Genomic DNA, 8,047 nt, shown 5'->3' on the forward strand with positions numbered 1-8,047 from the left:
AGTAAGAAAGAAGAGGAACAAATCTATAAAATATGAAATGAAAAATGTTATATATCTAAATATTTTATTTTATCTTAATAGTACTGAATATAACATTTAGAAACAAGTTTTTGACTTTAAAACTGCCGGTTGCTATGAGAACAATCCAAGATGGCCGCCTAACAACTAACAACAAAGCTTATAACTAAAATAATAATACTTTAGATAAATATTTTTCACATAAGTATCAAACAAGACAAGTATTAAAAACACATGAAGGGAAATTTAGTTCTCTTTTATTGCTTTTTATTTATGTTTTGTTTTAGTGTTGTGACCTTAAAAAATACATATACATTTTAAAATTCTAAACTTTGAAATGCTAAAAAACAAAAAAAAATATCAAATATAAAAAGTTTCTTTGTAGATATCTATGTTCAGAATGAGTATACCAAATATGAACTCTGTAGCACAAATAGTTTTAAAGTCTTAACATTTGGCAGACATATATTACAAAAACAAACAATATAAGAGAATATGAAAAAAAAAACTAAATAAAATTTCAATTATAAAACAATTTTGTCAGGAAATAACTAAACATATATAATTTAGAGGTAAGTATAATAACTATCGCAAAATAAAAAAATCCTACATTAAATTTACTCAAATTCAGGTAGCTTTCAGGTTATGTGCAAATTATCTTCACTAGAAAAAGGGATCCAAAACTATTAGCAAATAAAGCATTGGACCTGATGGTATACAAGCTAGATTACTCAAACAACTAAGCTATTATCTTATCTTATCTTACATAATACAGACGTTACTTCAAAAAAGAAGATGATTACGTCCTACGCGTCATGCATTTAGTCATGCATATTAACCAATGACTTAAATTCTGCCAAGTCACTGGTTTTCCTGGCTAGCTCAGGCAACCCATTCCATGCTCTAATAGCACTAGGGAAGAAGGAGTATTTGTACAAATTTGTCCTAGCATATGGGACGAGGAATGTGCCTTTATCTTTGTGTCTTTCAGAGTATTTTATTAAATTTTGTTTTTGTATTTGCTAGCACTAGTGTTCAAAATACTTTTTCAGGCATCTCTTCATCAGTGAAGAGTACTGAGGAACTGGAAAGAAGCTAACATCAATAACATATTTAAAAAAGGAGAAAAATCTGATCCAGGAAATTTCATCCTGTATTACTCACCAGCATCACATGTAAAATTATAGAACACATAATATGTAGCAACATCCTAAACCACCAAGACAAACATGATGTCCTTACTTAAAGCCAACATGGCTTTAGGAAATATATCATTTGAAACACAACTAATAGGACTAATTGATGAATTTTTAAAAAGATTAGATAATGTGCAATCTTAGATTTTTCTAAGCATTTGACAAAGTTCACCATCATAGCTTGCTTAAAAAATTAACATATTTTGGCATTGCTTGTTTATTGCATAAATGGATTAAGGATTTTCAGATAGGGAGATAACAAACTGTAATAATAAATCAACATTAAACTCAGGTGTACCCCCAAGGAACGGTCATAGGTCCACTAAATATTTCTAATTTACAGAAATAATTTACAAAATTGCATTAGTTCAGATTATTTGCAGATAATTGCATAATATATAGAACAATAAAAACAACACAAGATACAGAAATTTTACAAAGAGAATTAGATGAAGAAATGGGAATCAAATTGGAGCATGTCTTTCCACCCAGAAAAATGTCAGTTATTAAGAATAACAAAAAAACTAAAAAAAATTAATTCCACTTATCTTATTCATGGTAAACCAGTAAAACAGACTAAAAACTCAAAATAACTAGATGTTATAATAAATGAAAAACTATCATGGAATCTCCTTATTGATGAAATTATTAAAAAATCAAACAAAGAATTAGGATTTATTAAAAGAAATTTATATTTAAAATAACAATGTAAAACTAAAATGTTATTTAACCTTGGTTAGGCCAATAATAGAATATGCATCCTCCGTTTGGGACCTCTCAACTCAAGAAAACAAGAAACTGGAACAGACACAAATAGAGCAGTGACATTCATAACAAATGAATATTCACATTTGATTAGAGTAATACCTTTAGAAAAATCTTTTAATTCAGTTTTAAAAGTAAAGTAGCAATTATACATAATACAATGAAACATAATCTTCAAATACAAAAACAAAACCTAATAAAATACCCAGAAAGACACACCATATGCTAAGACAATTTTGTAAAAATGCTCCTTCTTCCTTATGGATAATAAAGATTATTATATTTGACAAAATTTAAGTTATTGATTAACATGCATGACTAGATTGACCCAGGGAAACACGTAGGACATATTCATCTTTTTTAAAGTAACATCTGTACTTTCTAAGATAAGAAGATAAGATCTAACTTAGATCTTGATACTAGCTAAAATAATATAATGTCAGATGAAATGCCGGCTTGAGCTAAAGACTTCTTCAATCATGAGGTCACGCTTAAACACATGGGTGAAAGTAACTGGTGAACTCATTAACACAGCCAGCCAATCATGCAATAAGAATGCCTAGACACTCTACTTCTTTTTCACATTTTTAGCGAGAAATAAGCAAAATTATTTTATTTTTTTTAAATATTGGGTAAAATTTTTAGGAGAATAGGCAAGATTTTAGAAGATTTTAGGAGTTCTAAAAAAAAATTGGAAATCTGATAGCAGAAATATGTAATTTATATTAGGGCATAACAGCTATTACAGATTTTAAAAAATAGCTTAATAGTATATTATAAAATGCTAGCTGGATAGGACCTGCAGGCCTTAGTTTGTGTATTACTGATCTAGTAGATTGAATTTAGATCGATGGTAAACAAGACAAATGTTCCCTTCACATTTTTTTTTATTTTGCCACCAACAGAAAAGTAGAATGTGAAAATATCTTTACCCTTTCAGCCAACTTATTCATATCAAATATAAAATACTGTGAAAACGGGTGAATGGCCTGTTCGTGCCAGCACTAACCATTTTTTCGGAGGACACTGTCAATGATGGTGTTCAGTATCTGGATATGGAGTGGTATACTCCCGCCCAAACAGCATTCCTCATTTTGGAAACATCTGAAACATTGTCCACTATAGCACCAAGATAAAAATTTTGTAGACTGTCACATTTTTTGTTTCTGTTAACCTGCCAACAACTTTGCCATGAGATGGCTTTCTTTGGCAAGTTTTCAAAGGGCTGTCCCAATACATTTATGGGCATGATTGATGCAGTCAAGTTAAACTCAACCACAGCTTTAAAAGTTTCATCACTCAGCATCGACATATCTGAAATTGTATTTCGCCACAGAACGATTCCACAAAATTACGTCACTGTTCTGTTCCACAGATTTGCTGGAATAATGATGATTACTACAGCAATCATGCTGTTGTTTCCAGACCGCAAGGTCAATTGCATTCATGCTCTCAGCTAAGTTGTTGGAAGTTGTTGACAAGACCTGTTAGAAAATCTATGCACACACCTATAATGCAAAGAGATGCCTATTCCCATCATAACATCATAACAGTCTGATATGTCAATGAATGAGTTTTTTTCCTCATTCAATGGCTTCTTGATAATTTTATCTTGACATATGGCGTGGGCTGTACGGTAGAGCATGTCTTTACTTGATTCCACTTCACAATCTGAAGAAAAAACAAAAAGCATTCATTAAAATGATTTATAAATAAAAATGTTAAAAAAATTAATCTAGATATAGGTCTATAGATAGTACCAGTATATAAAGATTTAAATTTTTAAAAAGATAATTTTGATAGTACATCTAGAGATATAATCCACTTTTAGCTTACAAATTTACTTCAAGGCAGCCCTAGTAACCCGGGCCAGATTTGTGCGCTGTCTAGGAGAATTATTGTATCACTAAAAATTAAAACTACAGCAAGTTGACATATTACCCTCAAGTATCTCTACTTCGGCTATCAATAATTACTTGGATTTCGGGCATGTTAACTATTCATAGTTTACCAGGTACCCAGAAGGTGTTGGGCACACTGAACAGGCTCTGTGCAAGACAATTTAATAAATTTAATGAGTTGTGATAACTAATGTCTCACTTAGGAAATATATTTTAGAATTGTGAACAATCTTTTGTTATAAACATTGCTAACATAAAATAATAATTTAATAATTAACTACCAACAAAATAAGTTATCAAATAAAATGTGATTGTAAAGTTTTTGGTTGTCAGCATTACAAATAATAACAAAAAGGGTGGGAATGAAATGGAGCTTAATGAGAGAATATGTTTATGGAAAAAGTGACTAACTCATTATTTCCAGTAGCCTTGTACTCTTGCCACAGTTCAAGACAGTTGCAACTAATGCAGTGGTTACAATGCTCCTGTATTGTGATGTAGATGTTGGTCTGAATCTCTTTACCTTTTTCCAGGCAAATACTTTTCTCGATATGTAGTTGTTTACAAGCCTAAAAGAGATATATCTACAATTAATTTAACAATAAGATGAAAATATGCTATAACTATTTCTCTACATATTTTCTTATTTCATGTGCATATCTTTGAAACTGAGAATTGCTAAATGTGCAAGAAAATATATTGCTTGGAAATGGGAAATGTTTTTAGAAATAGTAGTTATACTGTCATAAGTAGGGTATAATTCAACCTAATTGATAAAAGACAAATACAATGAGATGAATGGCTCAGACAAGACTGCACATGACACATTCCTGAAAAAGAAGCGTAAGAACTTCACGAACTATTTAGAAGCAGTTAATGACCTAAATTATAACTTTAAAAATATTGTTTACACACTGAAAATCAATATTATAACAGTAGTTAATAGTAGTTCAGTTCAATAGGATTTTGAACACTTACACGCTCTTATACTCTTTATTACCATTTATTGTTTCATATAAAAAACATTCCTTCAAAAAAAAAAAAAACCTGTACATTGTAAGCTACTATTCTTTACTTACATCACAATGCTTAGCAGGATGCAGAGGGTTAAGCATTTGAACGTGGCACACAGTACACATGCAAATATGGACATTCTAACACTATAAGCAGAGTTCAAGTCACTGATTAACATGAATATATATCTATATTGACACATGAAATGCTTATTACATAATTATCTTTTTTTGAAGTAACATATTACTATGTAATCTATAAAGCAGCCACTTAAGCATAAAACAATTATCATGACTAATTGTTAGGCTTAGTGACATGCTACAGCATCAAATGTTAAGAGTGGATAAATCAGATTGGTGCAATATCTTGTGCAAGGAATGTGCACAATGGAATGAAACTAATGCTTTGCAAATTGGTGGCATCGCTGAAAATAAAATTTTGAACCCATTGTGGTTGAGATAGATGAATGGAAATATTTTTCATACAAAATATAATCGTGTCATGGTCTATAGCGAGAGAACATAGGGTTTTTCAGAATAGTAGAAAGAGAAAGTGGGCCCAGGCACTTGTTTTCTTGTTGAGATTCCAAACCACCAAGCAGCCATGTTAGAATAATGCATCATGGAGCATATATAATATCAGTTGGTTGGGCAGCACATGCAAACATATCAGTTGGCTGGGCAGCATATGCAAACATTCCACAAACTTAAATAGCCAATTTGGAATAAATGGTGCCTTGTTTCAGAGTTATTTTTTATGGTGCAATGTTTCCCGGGCATGCTACCCTGCCTCATAGTGGCGCCCGGGTGGAAATGATCGTAGGAGGTAACGATTAGGCTAAAGGGTAGCAAAACAAGACTCCCGTGGGGGTGCCTAAGGGGGTGCGAGAGCATCCTCATTGCACTGTGTGGAGTTGTAAAAAAGCTCCCAGAACCTTGTCACAATCCAGGTGCCGTTCCTCAAGGGGCCGTTACATAAATGCTACCACCAAAGACAGACACAGAATGAAAAAATAATTAAAACTTACCACTGGCAGACTATGTGTTTAATTTGACAAAAAAAGTCATGGGTAATTATCAGTAATTGTTACAAGCATATTAGAAAGCATATCCTCATCTTGCATAGTATTGCAATATTGAAGCTCTTACAAATAACTCTGAAACAATGCATCATAAAAAATATTGTTTAATCAAGTCATAAACTCTCAAAAAATTAGATTTACATTTAAAAATGTTGTGTACAGTACACAGTTTAAAACCTCACTAAGAACTGAATCACAATCTAATCATGGAAATTCACATAAAACCTGCTAACCTTTTCCAAAGACTTTTATTTGGCCGTGTATTATTTTGACATACAGCTGAAGGAAAAAAAAGTTTGTTATAGAATACGTTTATTGAAAATGGGATCTATTTAATTCTTAATTCTAAATCTAAATTTACATAAAATTCGTGGTGCCTGACATTTTAAAACTTTTTAACGCTTTAAAAGTCTAATGAATTAGAACTAAACAATCAATCAATTCCCAATCAGTTTTCAAGAGTCTAGAAATAAATTGACACATTTAAAGGGACTCCACTTTATTTGCATCAGCAAGTTCGAACTAGAATAATAAATTTTAAATATTCCTGTGTCAGCGTGTGAAAAAAAAAAGGTAAAAAATCTTTACCTTATGGCAATAAGAATCTAGTTTATTTCCAGGCACTGACCCGCTGATCTAGTTATGATTAGCAACAACTTTTATTTGCTTTTGCATGGGAAATGCATGTTTTTAGATGATAAACCTTACTCACAAGATGCATACTTGTAGACATTTCTGCCCTTTCCTTTTTTTTCCTTTTCAGACCTTTTGATCTATATGGCAGTTAATGTCAAGGTCATCACTTTCTTTGGCCAATGGTTAACGAGCAGGGTGTCATTTGGCACAACGACCAACCGCCTTTAATTTTCCCCAACTAATGTCAGGTACCCATTATAATTGGGTGGAACTCTGGCAACTTAAAGTCCTGAAATTCAAAATCATAGTCTTCACCGAGATTCAAACCCAAGGCCCCAGGTTCATATCCAAGCACTACACCACTTGGCCACCGCACCCCCTTTTTTTCTGCGCTTGGTAAATATAATATGTATATAATATGTAATCTCATTCCGTAAATTGCCAATCTTGTTCATCTACATTATTTCTACATCTATATCTATGTGCAATACATATTATTAATTTATTTATTATATTTAATTATATACATGATAATGATATTACATTACATCTGATCTATTCTACCTGTTTAAACTGGGCTGTGGTCTTTAAAAGCTCTCAATCTCTAGATTCTAGCTGATTTCAGACATTCCTAGGACGCTGCTAGTCTAGTATAAATGTCTTTTCACTTTTCATCAATTCATGAAGCTCTGTTAGGCGTATAAAATCAGGGCCGGTCTTAGCCTTAGACTTAGGCCACTGCAACCTATGAGTACTATGTCCTATGTTATCATTTTTAATGCAGTCGCAGTGGGCCCCGCGCTTTCAAGTCAAGTGTCAAGCAATTAGCAAGCAGCAAGGGCCCCGCACTAATTTAAATAACTAATTTTACTAATTCTATTTCTAGATCTAGATTAACATTCTAGATCTAGACTCTAGATCTTATCATCATTATAATCTTAAATCTAGAAATCTAGTAGATTAGTAGATCTAGACATTCTAGTTACCAAAAAACATAACAAAAAAGTCATTGTCGGCTTTCATGTAATAAAATGTAATGGATGAATTTTCTCCATCGGAAGTTCAAATTCCTTATTTACTTTTATCGTCACTGGCATATATAAATGTGCCATAGGTTGCAAGGTTCGTAAAGTAAGGTAAATTTGATTGCAATTTTGTACTTATTAAAGAATGAATAAAATTCAAGTCGACTTTATTTTCTAATACAAAATCACTTTCACTTCATCCTTATTCCCACCCAAACTAGGCCCCGCGCAATCAGTTTCGCATAGGGCCCCGCAATTGTCAGGACAGGCCCTGTATAAAATATAGACATTTAGATCTAGATCTAGAATCTAGAATAATATATTTATATAGATTTCTAGGTCTATAGAATCAAGAAGAATGGGTATAGACACTATAGAGTATCTTATAAATCTAGTACCACACGCCACAAA

At 32.0% G+C, this 8,047-nt stretch overlaps 1 long non-coding RNA gene across 3 annotated transcripts; it reads right to left on the reverse strand.

Annotated features, from left to right (window-relative positions):
• Positions 1-258: 258 nt before the first annotated feature.
• Positions 259-7,656, reverse strand: LOC106056761 (uncharacterized). 3 transcript variants are annotated; one of them, XR_008779714.1, is made up of 7 exons: positions 7,176-7,656; positions 6,209-6,254; positions 5,922-6,050; positions 4,960-5,040; positions 4,292-4,449; positions 3,921-4,027; positions 259-3,650 (listed from the first exon to the last, which is right to left on the reverse strand). It is a non-coding gene; the product is annotated as an uncharacterized LOC106056761 (long non-coding RNA). The 3 variants fall into 3 exon arrangements; XR_008779715.1 differs by having other exon boundaries at positions 3,956-4,027; positions 4,960-6,050; XR_008779713.1 differs by having other exon boundaries at positions 4,960-6,050.
• Between the last annotated feature and the right edge of the window lie 391 nt (positions 7,657-8,047).

Source organism: Biomphalaria glabrata, chromosome 9 (assembly GCF_947242115.1).
Source record: "Biomphalaria glabrata chromosome 9, xgBioGlab47.1, whole genome shotgun sequence".
NCBI classification, from domain to species: domain Eukaryota; kingdom Metazoa; phylum Mollusca; class Gastropoda; family Planorbidae; genus Biomphalaria; species Biomphalaria glabrata.